This window comes from Ambystoma mexicanum, chromosome 5q (assembly GCF_040938575.1).
Source record: "Ambystoma mexicanum isolate Mex_15411 chromosome 5q, UKY_AmexF1_1, whole genome shotgun sequence".
Classification (NCBI taxonomy): domain Eukaryota; kingdom Metazoa; phylum Chordata; class Amphibia; order Caudata; family Ambystomatidae; genus Ambystoma; species Ambystoma mexicanum.
Window position 1 is genome coordinate 415,891,630 of NC_090933.1, and position 14,034 is coordinate 415,905,663.

The 14,034-nt window shown below is 44.0% G+C and overlaps 1 protein-coding gene across 4 annotated transcripts in view; it reads left to right on the top strand.

Annotated features, from left to right (window-relative positions):
* The window catches only part of RMC1 (regulator of MON1-CCZ1), a 1,737,150-nt gene that overhangs the window by 990,199 nt on the left and 732,917 nt on the right, over positions 1–14,034 (top strand). The gene's annotated exons all lie outside the window — the stretch shown is intronic.

The following is a 14,034-nucleotide window of genomic DNA, read 5'->3' on the forward strand; positions in this document are numbered from 1 at the left end:
GGCTCAAAACACCTCTTTCTCAGCTTTCAGAGGCATGAACAAAATAGCACAATATGTTAAATGCTTTCTGGCAACCTCCTACTACAAAGGCACAATGAAGTAGTAATATCCACTCCTTTCCATCGTGCAACATTCACTTGAAGATGTAGCTGATATTAGGCAGAATCCTGTGCAGTTCCCTGGGGGAACACTGCAAAAAGATACAGGAGTAAGCAGTAAGCCCAATTGGTAGCAGTCTGCACCACCCAGATTTACCTGGTTGCTGTGGCTGAGCAGTCAGACTTCTCTCAAGAAGAGTAGGGCAGTATGCAGAGTATACACAATAGGGCCCAAAACACAGTAGAGCAAACACTGACCAGAGCTTTGTATAAAAAGTATATAATTATTTATTTAAAACACTTTATGGCATATACTAGCACTCTCAATCAAAAGCAAGTTAAAACACAGTCAGGTAAAGTATACACACCTCCCTTAATAGTTATCAGATAAGTCAGGGTTAAAACACTACTATTTGTTAGAACAGATGTGAGCGCTTAACCAAGATAGCACTCTGATAATGTAGTTACAGGGAGATAAAAAGGCAGAGCATAAGAATAAAACAGTTCCCAACACTTTTAAGATTTCAGAGCAAGGAGAGAAAGGCAGGTTATACTGTAGAGCCAAAGTTCATAGGCCAGGCCCACTTTAAATGGAGCAAAGCGAATTGTGCCCAGGATCACACGGTTTAAAGTGCACTGAAAGTCTTTGCAGAGTGTTCAAAAGAGTTTGGGGTGATTCAAAAGATATAGTTAGAAGGCCTGGAGCCAACCCAGTTTAGAAGCCAAGGATTTAAGGGTCACCTTTAGCAATCTGTAGAAAGGGAGGCCAGGCAGGACACAGTACCTTAATGAGAAAGGAACCTCCAGCGGGGGCAGTTGTTCCTGGCAGTGGTTGAAGTTCATGGTTCCAACCAGGGGTAGAGAAGATCTCGTCGAGGAGGTAACGGGGAGTCGTTGCACTGCACAGGGATGAAACCAGCCGCGGAGTTCCCGATTAAAAGGTGTGGTCCTTTTATTCGCGGTCAAAAGTGGTGAGCTTGGCTATCCGGCCGCCAGGGTGCTTGGCACGGGCGATTCGACCAAGAGACGTCTTTGGAAGGCGAAAAGGGCGAACTGGTTGATCCACCAGCTCAGTGGAAGAAGACTCGTCCAGCAGAAGATCTTCTCTTGTCGTTGGGAAAGTGGTGAGGTAGTTGCAGCAGGGCTTCACCGGTGGTGTCGTCGTTTGCAGATGGCTCAGCTTCTTCCCTTTTCGGATTCTTAGGTCCTGTGGCGACTTCTGAAGTACCAGTCCCAAAGGCCCTGCTTTTATGCAGAAAAAACCCCATTCATCAGCCTAGCTGTCAATCACACATGCTAAGTGGTGAGCCGGGCGGCTCACCACTGGGCCAATCAGAATAGAGTGCGACTTGGGTTGCTAAGGCAATGCAGTCCAGGGTGCCAATTCCCCCCCTCCACCCTTCCTGTGGAACCCAGACGGAGTGGCACCATTTGGAGGGCTTCTGTGGAGAAGCCCGCCAAAATAGTGGAACAAAGGGCTCGACCTTGGTCAGAGTTACAGAGACGGACACAAATGCCATTGTAGAATCGAGTTCTGGCAAAAAGACCCAACCAGTGATTTAATATTAAAAAAATAAACCGGCGGTATCTTTAACATTGCACCAAAAAGTGGTGCGTTTAAAATCAATGGGAAAATCCCGTAGAGAATAATCCGGTGGAATATTTCGCATGGTAACCACTGCCACCAGCCAGAAACTCGACGAGGGGGGATGGCACAGTGCCCCCTCGAAAACAGACCCAGGGGCAATCGAATTACCCCTTATCAGTACTTCCACAATATGATGGTTTGTACTGGTTCTGTTCACAATTTTGGACTAGTAAAGCCAATGCTGACTTTACATGCCCTGGGAGACAGTAGTCAGTCCCAGGTTATGGAGTCTATGTTTGGGGGTCACTATAGCACCCTTGTGGTACTGCACTGAGGGTGCTGTGTACCACACATACAGAAAAACAGATGATACCCTATAGAGTAAAAAGAAACCCCATAGCGCATAAGCACATAACAAGTCAAAGACATACCTCAAATCATGCCTAAGAGTGGGAGTAAAAGAGTCTCGCTCTTAGCAGGAGAAAAAAACAAACCCCAAAAATCCAGCAAAGCTGCTGGGGGACTCACTAGGTTTGGGAAATTAGCCTTATAAGAGAATTCTCCCTAACAATTGAGTCTCAGCCAAGCAATCAATGCCTTCTGTGGCCACGATCAGGAACCAAATCTAGGTTGCCAGGGGTTAGCTAAGAATCGTTATTTCTATATTTTTACAATCAGCATTACTTACCTTAGAAAAACAATCACGCTTCTTACTCAGACCGATCAGCTTACTTGCAATAAATTAATTGTACAATTCCAATTTACACAATGTTAATCTTAGACTTGCTTGTATTTTCAATCACACAATTAAAACACATACAACAATTTCATCAATCTAAAAACAATTTCATCAATCTAAAAGCTCATTTCATCTTATAAACATAGTTTACCCAACAATTTAAATCGGATATATGTCTGTCTTACCCTATACAATCACATACAAAGATAAGGTAGAACCCCCCCACAAGACCCAGTAAAGTGCTAAATGCTAAATGGACTCTAAGTGAGTCTGTATTTAAACAGAACACCCAAAACACAGTAGATTTGCTCAAATTATAATCATGGACAAAGGGTCCCAAGTTGACCATGTATAGGGATCCCACGCATGGACACTCCGTGAGCACATGTTTGGTAGTCTCAGGATTTACTTTTACTTTACAGACTCTAAGAATCTGGCATCTCGAAGCATATTCCATTTAGCTCGTATACTGCTCGTACTGGCAGCTGATTAGTGCGTAATGTTAAGCTGAAACTACGTACATCGGTATCAGGACAGAGCGACAAATATAGTTCTTTTTTCATAAATTGGTGTACCCCTGGTTCCACAGCCCTATATCCCTTTAATTTAGAAAGTTGGTCGTAATTGCACTGCCAATCCCACTTTGCCAAGCGACGACCAAACACACTTTTTAACATAGCGAAAAATGCACATCGACAGAAAATCAGGGGTCCAATCGATTTTATTGCACAACTCCCTAAAACTTTTGACATACGGGGCAAGGTCATCCCTGGGATGGATGAGGTCATAGCTCTCCCCCAATTTACTCAGCAAAGGACAGCTTGGTGCCGTCTTTGCCTTTAGCATCAGGGAGCTGCTATGAGACATTACCTGTGCTTTCATTGAAAGTAATCCGAGCTCAAGTCACACATATTCAATAGATACACACCTTGGTAACCCTAATACAGCTCTCCAAAAGCGCCCCTCCACCACATCTAACCACTTCAAATCTTTCATTTCTAGAGCCTCCAACCAATAGAGATTTGCAGGGCGAAACCACTGTTTATACAAAGTCAATACTCCATTCATTGAAAAACCTGCATGTTCAATAGAGAACTTTCTAGTTATGTGGGTGATTGGTCTTTCCCTTCTGAACTTGGTTTCACTTATGTCCCCATAGCCTTAGAAGGCCCATATCTCAAGGCCCAGATATTTGTATGAGTCTGTGTATTCAACTGTACTGACATTAATCGTGATTTTACATCTACTCGTTTCTTTTGCCGCAACCAGCATTACCCTTGTTTTACTGAGATTTATTGATAGCTAGTTTTCATTCTTATACAACCCCTATTCATTTAGCATAGCCCTTAACCCAGACAACATGTGATCAAATATGGCCAAGTCATCCTCATACAACATCCCCAGGACCAGACAGTTGCCATCTTTTGGAGATCACCAGCGCATCCCGTCAGACGGCTCAGCAGATCAGCAATGTATATATTAAAAAGCAGTGGAGCTAGCAAACAGCCCTGCCTCACCCACATACTAATTATCTTCTGCTGTGATAGCATGTCCTGATCTCATAGCCGAATCTGTACCAATGTTTTAGTATACAAAGCCACAATTGGTTCCATAAGCCAGCTAAGACAATCCCACTTACGCATTTTCTTCCACGGGATTCTACGGTCCACTTGGTCAAATGCAGACCTGAAATCGACAAATGCGAGATCCACTGAGGCATTAGGTCTTGACTTCGCCTGTGAGATTATAGTGTCCAGCACTAAGGTTATGTACTGTACTGGATCCCGGGCGGAATCCCGTCTGGAAAGGATGTAATTTACTATTGTTACTCACCCAGGTTTGTAAGTGATCCAGAACATAGGAGGCAAAGACCTTACCAGTGATGTTGAGCAAAGACAACAGCCTGTAATTTCCTGGGGCCAACCCGTCCCGTTTTAAAGACTGACACCAAGATCGATTATTTTCCACTAATCCGGTATCATCTTGGTCACACAGACTTTAATAAAAGACACTAAATACCTGCCCATAAAACCGCAGACCACCCATTTGGTCCAGGCGCCCTTGAATTTATGAGCTTTTTCAAATGACCACACAGGTTCTCAGAATTGAACTTCATAGGCCATACAAAATGAGGTAGTCCAGTTTCATCGGGCGTGCTCTCATCATCAGACATTCTGTCCTTGATATAATCTAACCATACCCACTCCGTAATCTGGTTTAAAATTAACTGATCAGGGTACCTCCTGGCTAGGGACAGTATCCACCACATACTACTCACGTTCCCACTCTTCAAATCCTCTGCCAATTCCCTGTCCTCCCCATTTTCCGACTCCTTGCACACCAGTTTTGCTGTTGGTTCTTCAATCTGCAGGAATTGCTCAATACAATATAGGGCGCGTAATTGGATTTTGTTAAATCTGTCAGCTGTTTACAGAGCCTTCTTTTGGCCATATTGATCTCTGGGTCATAGAAATGGGTTGTCTGTTTCTCTGACCAAATTATTGCTTTACCCCTCTTTACACCAGAACTGAAGGCTAGTACCATCAACCAATTCTCAATTTCATTTACAGATCGAGTTAGTAGATTGGCCTTGGACCATTTAATTCAAACCATAACCTTTCCCAAGCTCTTTCCACATCACGTTCTGCCCACATCAACCTGTTGCCCGCCTGAGAAGGTTCAAGACCTGCCAGACCCCTAGGCTTCTGCCCCTTTGGCTCAAAGATCCATGTTGTACCAAGGGCTGCATGATCACTGACCATTCTGTTACAAATGGATAAAGCACTGATGTTTTTAGTCATTACATTATTGCAGCACACATAATCTAAAGTAGCCCTTCTTTCCCTGCCCTGCCAAGTAGGCTTCCCAGGGATGTCGCCATCAGTTCTACCGTTTAGGATACCATTCATGCAGATATCAAAGCCACTTTTTGCCCCTCACGTTGACCTCCTTCAATACCATTTTGCTTTCCACAGAGACAGTACTAAATGTACCCGTATTCTGATGGTCACCACACTGGCCATTTAATCCACCTCCAAGATGACGCCATCCTCCCCTGCAACATTTATCCAGTTTATAATCACTGCGTCTACATATGCAAATATATCGTCTGTAGCTGCTCCACTCGGTGGATCATGGATGTTAATAAGTAGAACACATTTTTTATTGCTATTATTACCCGAAATTGGTACTCACTTTATCGACCTTGGATGGATGAAAAGCGACCTTGCCGGGATTTGAACCTGCAACCTGAAGATCAAACACAGATCACAGCAATGAGTGCTTAACCCATTGAGCCATCTTACCAGCTTGTAAACTTGTATTATTATTTATTGAAAAACCATCTAATGCTAACCTCTTAGAATGCCAATTTATGTTCAATAAAACCTTTGCATAAACAACTCTTCTCCTTGACAGGTTTTTCTTCTAGGCTTGGAGCCATTGTACATCTAGTTTTTGCCAATCCAGTAGACCCTGGTTGCGTTGTGAACCACTGTGTTGGATAGAAAATGTTTTTAATGGTGTTGAAACTCATCGGTCTGTAGCCACCGTATCTTCCCCTGTACATACATTGCGCCATCTCTTTGTCTCTATAAACTGCATTTGCTGTTTTTGTGGACACACTCCAACTTTCTGTATAATGCAAGAATGGCCCCTTTAGAGTTCTGAGCTGTACAGGTCAAATTGGACTCAAAATGAATCCTCTGATGAAGAAAAGTGGAAAATAATTCTTGTTTTTTTTCTGCTTAAATCTTAGGCTTGGTTTCTTCCTCTCTCCCACCACAGTTACTTTAGTTTTGCCAGTGTTCAGAGTGAGACTGTAGTCCTCACAGAATTCGGTTGAGTTTCACTAAGGCATTTTCAGTTTTTGCCATTACGTCTGTGACATTCCGAATAGCAATAATGACGTAGGTTGATTCTTTATACTGTTATGCCCAATCTGAAGCCTGTAATCTGAGCAGTTCAGATAAAAAAAACAAAACATACAAGAGGTGCCAGGGTGTAGCTGTGTTATTCCATACAAGCAACAACAAATGATTTTGTCCATTTATCCACTTTTCCATAATGTACTGTGACGAATCCCTAGATGTCGTCACTTCTCCCCGAGGGGGTGCCCCTTCCCATGAGGCCAGGGAGGTAAGGCCACTGCCTGATAGTACCCCTGGGGGTGGTACTCAGCAGGAGGATCTCATGGGGAGAGACTCCTCTTCTAGGGACAGGGAAGACCATCTAGGGAGAACGTGGTATAACACCCCCCACCCAACACCTTATACACCTCCCTACTATATAGACCCCAGTGCCTTACCTAACCCTTCCATGTACATCTGTAAGCCTGAGGTGTTAACATGTACTAATAGTAAGCTCAGGTGTTGCTGCAGTGCCTGGGAAACTGATAAAGCGAAAGGAACTGAGGCGAGGTGACTCAAGAGAGGCACAAGTTTTACCACAGAGCCACTAAGAACTTGGATTGATGTTAGGCGAAGGCGGAGCAAGCCCTATAAGAGGGAAACTGAAGAACTCTATCACAGAAGTCAGGAGTCCACCTCACATACCCAGGAAGCTCAAACCGGACAAAGTAAGCAGGGAGGCGAGACGTTGCTGGTGCCAAAGCCGCAGATGAGTCAGCAGGTGAGCGGCTCCTACCATGACTGCCGAGGGATTGGCAGTCTGGGCCTGTTGTGAGGTGGACCTCTGCGTCCAAAAAGGAGTTGTTCCCCGAGCGGGGAACAAAAAAGGGAGACGTTGCTGATGCAGAGGAATCGGGGCTCGCTGAGCCGCTGGAGAAAGCCGGTCAGAGAAGAAGGGGACCGGAGAGGCTGGCAAGAAGAACCACAGACCCTGGAAGAGCCTTTGACACGTTCGTTTTGGGTACCAGGTAACGGAAAGCACGGGAGACTTGGTGGGGTGGAGTTGAGGGCAAAGTGTAGCCTCAGGTATAGAATCCTGCATCCCAGCCGGTCCCGCTCATAAGCCTAGAGTGAAGTGGAGGGAGTCTCCCTCATGCCGGGGTTCAAGTAGAACCACTGATCACCAGGGAAGAGTTGAGCACCCTAGAGCCAAAACCTAATGCAAGTCATCTTCTTCGTGGCAGTACCTAGAAAGGAAGCAACCCAGGTTTTCCAAATCCACATAGTAAAGAGATACAGGTCTGGGACCCGCACCCGCATGGGAAGACCAGTATAAGATAGCGTCCTCGGAGCAGTACCTGGCAGAGGAGTGAACCAGATCTACCGAGCAAACCAGTAGATTATCGAATTGTTAAACCAAGTGTACAGAAAGGTCAGGGGAAGGGGAGACATTCCCCCCCCCCCGGTGTTGTGAACTGTGAGATCAAAGCCAGAGAAGACCAGGAGAAGGAAGCCATTCTCCTGGTAATTGAACCCGCAACGAGGATCAAGCCAGTGATCCAGGGGAAGGGAGTCATTCCCCCTCAGATACAAAACATTGAACTTTCTGATGGAGTGTTGGAGGATCTGCAACCTTTTTGTTTGTGAAACACTTGAACTAGGTCATTCCCCTTGGTAAGGATCTCGCAACCAGAACTGTGCCACCCATTCTCCTGGACCAAGAACTTTGGTACAATTGATTAGTTTAGTTATAAGTGTAGGGGAACGAGGTAGGGTCATTTTGACACAGGACAGTGGACTCTTAAAACAACCTCACAGACGCATTACCATTTTAGTTAAGGCAGGGAAAAGCTCTCATGGACATAGGGAAAGATAGGTTTTCTCTTTAATTTCACACCAAATAAAGGTTTTTAGCAATCCCTATGTCACCTGTGTGTCAGTCTGCACCCTTACAGTACCCATACAGAATTATCCTTATCATATGCCATAATGCTTGTAAGTAGTGCTCTGGGAATGTCTATAATATCATGTGCAATAGTTTAGATCTGGAGGTATCAATTGTTAACTGCGAGTGCAAAAATACTGAATTGGCGCAGTCATATACGGGGTGTGGGTATGGGTAATCAATTATGTAAGGGGAGTATTGGGGGGAGGGGATCTCTTAGTCGCTGTTATCACACAGATCCGATCTGGATATCAGCAGAAGTACACAGTGTATAAATCAATGAAAGCTCAAAATAGTTTTTCTGTTCTGACTTTGGGGCATAACTAATTAGCATGTAAAATACTTTGTGATGGTGCTCTTCCCTTTCTGAAATTCAACCAGAAATGGGGATAAACCCTTCCCTGGACCCCTTTGCCGAACAATTCGGCATGATAGTCAATGGGATAAATGGGGCAACATGATTTTGGATCCACTCTTTAATCTTTGTTTTGTATGGGCTTGATTTCAGCTGTTCTCCAAAAGTGTTGAATTTCCCAAGTTGATGGTATCTGGTTAAATCTTCTCATCCACAACGATCCAATATCTGGCTTGATTCTGATCAGGCATCACCCTATAGGGACCTGGACATGCGCTTGTCATTCTTGTTCTTTGTGACCTGCACCCTGTTCTTCAGAAATGTGTCAATTTAGGATATTAAGATTCTGGTCACTGAGCATCGTCCCTACCTAAAGCCAGTGCTTAGGATGATTAGAGGGCTTTTTAATGCATGAAGAAATGGTCCCATATGCAAGGCTCAGTATGCTACCATTAGAGGGGTTCTCATTGATGATGCTCGTCACAAACCCAAGATGTTTGCGTTCTGGTCTCTATTCAAGGGTTATTCAACATATATGCAAATATACATTGCACCGAGAAGATTACACATGGCACTACAGTGGTGGTTGAAGGACATGCAGTGTCAGCAGAACACAATATACTGCAGATAAAACTGCATAAATGCAATGTTGTGCTTCTCCTGGCAGTTTCTATCCCAAAAATGTAATTGATCAGCCTTAATTAGGTTTCCCTTTCAACTGATGTTATGACTGCTTTGAGAGAGGTACAGGCCCGTCAATCAGGACACATTCACTTTAGGCTGCCTTATATAGAAAGATTACAAAGATTGGTTATGGTGTTGAGAAATCTGCTCCACAGTCTGTTAATATAAGTGCTTGGTTATCACTGCAAGACATTCATTTATTAAACAAAGTGGAGTTTCTGGTACATTAGGAGCAGCAGGAAATCTCATACCTTCTTTAGAGGGTGACCCATTCTACCATATCTCTATTAACATGGAACATTTTGGGTACACAAAATAAATTGGAGCAACAGAGGAGAACCTGTTGGTTTTGTGAAATGGCTAATATAAAGGAAACACTATTTCAGCTAATAACGGAATGCCAAGAGCTATCTTCTGCTCGTCATCTATTCTTTTTCTCAGCAGAGGAGCGATACAGAGCACTGTTGGGTTTGCAGATTTCTTGGAAGTTAGCTGCCCTGTGCTTTTTAAATGTCATCTTTCCTAATTAATTGATAAATGACTGCTAGAAATCAAATGTATTGTGTTATAATAATCAGATTTTTGCAGTTTACATATGTGGTTTTCAGTAATGATATTTAAGGAACGAAAGGAGCCTTAGCAATATGTTTTTGATATAGGATGAAATTTAACTTGCATGTACTAGGTGGTATATTTTGTTATGATAGATTATTTTGAACTCTTTTTATTTATTGTTTTTTATCATGATTATTTTTTTGATTTTGTAGACATTTTCTTTTTTTGAAAGGTTCACATGCTGAGCCAATGCACAAATAAAAAATACAAAAAATAAAAAAACATGGAAAATCTAGCGTGACCCCAGCCTAACCTTGGGGGTCTCACATTGGGGCAGCACAAGGAGCTGGGTTCCAACCCAAGCTAGTGGATGCTAAATACCAAAGAGATATACAGGGGAGTGGATCCTCTGACCACCCACACTGATTACCCCTCACTAAGGCAGGAAGCAGTCGTCGGAGTTCATACTCCCATACAAGGCGCTTTGACATTTATATTAAGAAGACCACCCATAAGAAACAAGGGCATGGTCATAACGCTCACCAGCCATGAGAACCACAGTGAAAGCGATCGCAACCACAGTTACTCAAGGTCAAGCTTAACAGTTATATGAGTAACTCTAGAGGACAATCCCATTCCCCTAGCCTAGCAAAGACTATCAGATCAATTTGAAAAACTCAACGTCGGCAAACCCAGCATCAGCAAATATAAGATTTCTCCTCTTCTGTCAGAGGGAAAACTTGGAATTGGTCAGGGACAGTCATTTTCAGATTAGGAGGGAGCAGAACTTTAGGGCGACCCTGGTAGGTCTCCCAAGAGAGGAAGAACCCGGAAGAACATCCTCCAGCCCCAAACCTGGCTGACAGACTGAATCGCCATCGCCATCCTTTGCGGAAATGCTAAAATGGATCCAAGACATGCCAATGCAAATTCAAGTACAAGATCATCAATGGACAGACCCGAGCGTCCCACCAAGATGCTCCCAACACAATGGAGAAGATAGTCATAGGGTACAGACACCCCTCTCCAATCTATTTCTGGAGTGGAAACAGTGTAGTCTGCCCACAATGCTCAGTGGACACTTTCTTTCCTCCTCATAGCAAAAGAAAACCTGAAGAAAGGAGAACTAGTAGATTCCCCTCAGATGCCGCCACAGAAGAGGGAGATGTGTTAACCCTCTTCCCACATTTAGAAATCAAAAGGAAAAACCAACACTTAATATATGTTAGAAGTAATGGGGTTTCAGCCCCCCCACCCACTAGAATGATTGTACAGCATTTACCTGGACTTGCTTGATATAGACAGAAGAATAAAAATAACTCTTTAGGGAAGGGGCCGTTCAGACTGAAACCAGGAGAAAAGCTAACCTCTGCATCTTTATCATTAGCCAGCAAACACTGAGAATCCAAGATGGCAACAGACCTTGATATAATCTCGAGCCCACCCTTTTACAGTCTGTATCACCACAGACATAGCGCAATTACAGGCTTTGCCGTCTTGGACCATACAGGGGAAAGCTATTTTTCCCAAGCACTGCCCAAGGGAAGGAGGGTTGTGGATATATAAGATATCCTTTTCAATCCGAGAATGTAGAGCTGGAAGAACGCGTTTGAAGGCGATTGGCAAGCAAGAGGTTTATTGAGGTGAAAGAAGGTTGGAGGACTGAAATGGCGATGAGAATTGGAGGCTGGGAAAGGAGAGTTGTATTGGTGGAGCTGGGTTGACATCTGCAGATGATAGTTATATTGGTGGAGGATGGTTGAGAACTGAAGAATGTGTTATTGATAGAGGAATGCTCCCACCTGGAGGAGGAATACTACCATCGGGGGGAGGTACTTTATTTAAGAAGGGGTGTATCATCAAGAGAAAATGGGAATTTTGTGGAGGTAGGAACAGGGTCATGAGCATGTTTTTGGCTCGAGGTGAGATGCCAAAAGAGACAGAGTGGTGAGTTTACAGACCAGAACCCACCATTACAGAAGAAAGAAAGGAACTAGAGAGGGAGATGGAGCCAGAGTCGGGGCAGGTCTACTAAGAGGCCGTAGGGGCAGAGCTCCAGCATTGGAAGGAGGAGGTGACCCAGAGGAGAACGATGAAATAAATAATGAGGGAGTTCTGCCAGCTAGAAAGCTGTTGTTAAGAGTTGGAGGTTGGAGTGGAAAGTTACATTTAAGTGGTTAGAAGGAGGAAGTTGGTATCATCTGGGAAAGAGGAGACTTGAGGGCAGTGTTATTTGTAGGAGGGTCAGAAAGGGCATAGGCTAGGGGAGGAGGTGAATCCCTCCCTTATTTGCATCAGGAAGGTTCTAACGGGTAGGTCAGGCCCATTGCAGGCTGGAGAGGTAGGAGGAGGTGTTAGAATGTACTGTTACACCAGGGGGACAGGAAGGATCTATTAGAAGTCGGTAAGTGGGAAACGCCCAAGACACTATTGCAGGAAGGGTGTAAGGGACCATATGCCTCACTCCAGTCTCTCTCCACCTTACTGACCTTTTGCTGGTGAAAAATCAAAGACTTTGCCAGACCGGGAACATCTCCACAGTCCCAGAGCAAGGAGCTGCCACCTGACTGCAGAGGATTTATAATCTCCAAAACCTAAAGACAATGACCAGGGCCCCTTGTTGGGCTGTGGATTAGCCCAAACCAAGAACTCTGAGAGACATTTTTATTGGGGAATGAGTTCTGTTAGGGCAGTGGCCCTTCCGTTTTGAGAAAGATATACCTTAATTTTCAGAACCGCCTTTCTAGTGTCAGTCTTTTCGTGCCTCCCACCCGGCTACCGTACCACCCTAGTCTTCTTGAACTTTATGATATATTCTTTTTTATTGACACCATGAACAAATAGTACACAGAAGACTAAAATGAACTCCCGGGAAAGGAGATTTTACAAGTTTAGGATGGTCCTTTCCTGAACCTGCCTTTATCAGTTGTACGTAGGGTATGGCAGTTCCTGCTGGCCCGAGACAAAATTATGTATTTCCATTCCAGGCTCCGTGATACTTCTTATCTTTGTGTGCCAGAGTAGAAGAACAATACAGAGCAGGATTGAGAAGGGGAGTAAATGCAGAAGAGGAAGGCTTTGCGGTCTTTCGTAAGTCTGCGTAAATTGGATTCCAGGCACAGTGCAATGGAGTGTTTGTGCCAATATTTTGTACTAAGCTAAGACAACTCTCTTCTGCCCTTAGCTAGCATCTTGATTTTTGGAACATGGATCAAAGGGTCTTACAATGGGTGCAGTGTAGTGAATTTGGAGATGAGAAATTGTGGGACAAAACCGGGCAGTACTTTATGAATTATGCACAAATCTTTGAAGTGTTTTTTATTTTTTTTAAGTCGGAAGCCAGAATAGGGTCAACGTTGAGCAGTAGTTGGTTTCATCATTTACTTTTTGGGCACAGAGTATTTGGGTGGATAGAAGGCCCAGATAGACTATTGCCATAGTTTAGGTGGGCAGAAATTAAGGCGGGTTTAACAAGGACTCTGTAATGAAAGGTAAGAAAGGGGATTATATGTTGGAGGAGTTTCAGCTGAAAAACTAGAATATGATAACCAGTCTCACTTCAGCAACAAGGGAAAGGTAGGTCCCTGTCAATGATGAAGACGAGGTTCTTGAAAATCCCGGCTGGGGTCAGGCAGTTCGATTTTGTAGCCAGAGGTGCGTGCTCCTCTGGGTCTAGGAATAGGACTTCAGTTTTTGAGGGATTCAGTTTCAGCCAACTTGAACTGGGAAGCAATATTATTTATCCAGATAAAGTAAGAGGTGCGTTTTCAGTGTACATGTAATACATCAAACCAAAGGACTGGATAATATTGTTGAGGGGGGATGTACCAATTGAATACAGACGGGCACCCGGCAGAGCCCTGAGGAACACCAATTGTATAGCAAATGAGTTGGAGAAGAAGGTGGAGACCATGATTGTTGATCTGCTTTTGAGAAAAGAATTGCACCTGAAGATGACAACGTCCTGTATGCCAGCCAAGGATCATATGCAATCTATGTCAACCTGGTGGTCAACAGCGTCCAAGGCAGCTGATAGGATCTGCAGGATGAAAGAATGTTCCCCAATGACACTGGTTACAATTCAAGGATCATAGATCAGGGAAACCAGGGCTGACTCAGTGTATTTTCACAGATAGAAGTCCTCTTGGTGTGAGCCACAGAGTGTTTGGTCTTGATGTAAAACTATAGTTGTTAGCAAGTGGTACACTCAAGGAGCTTAGCA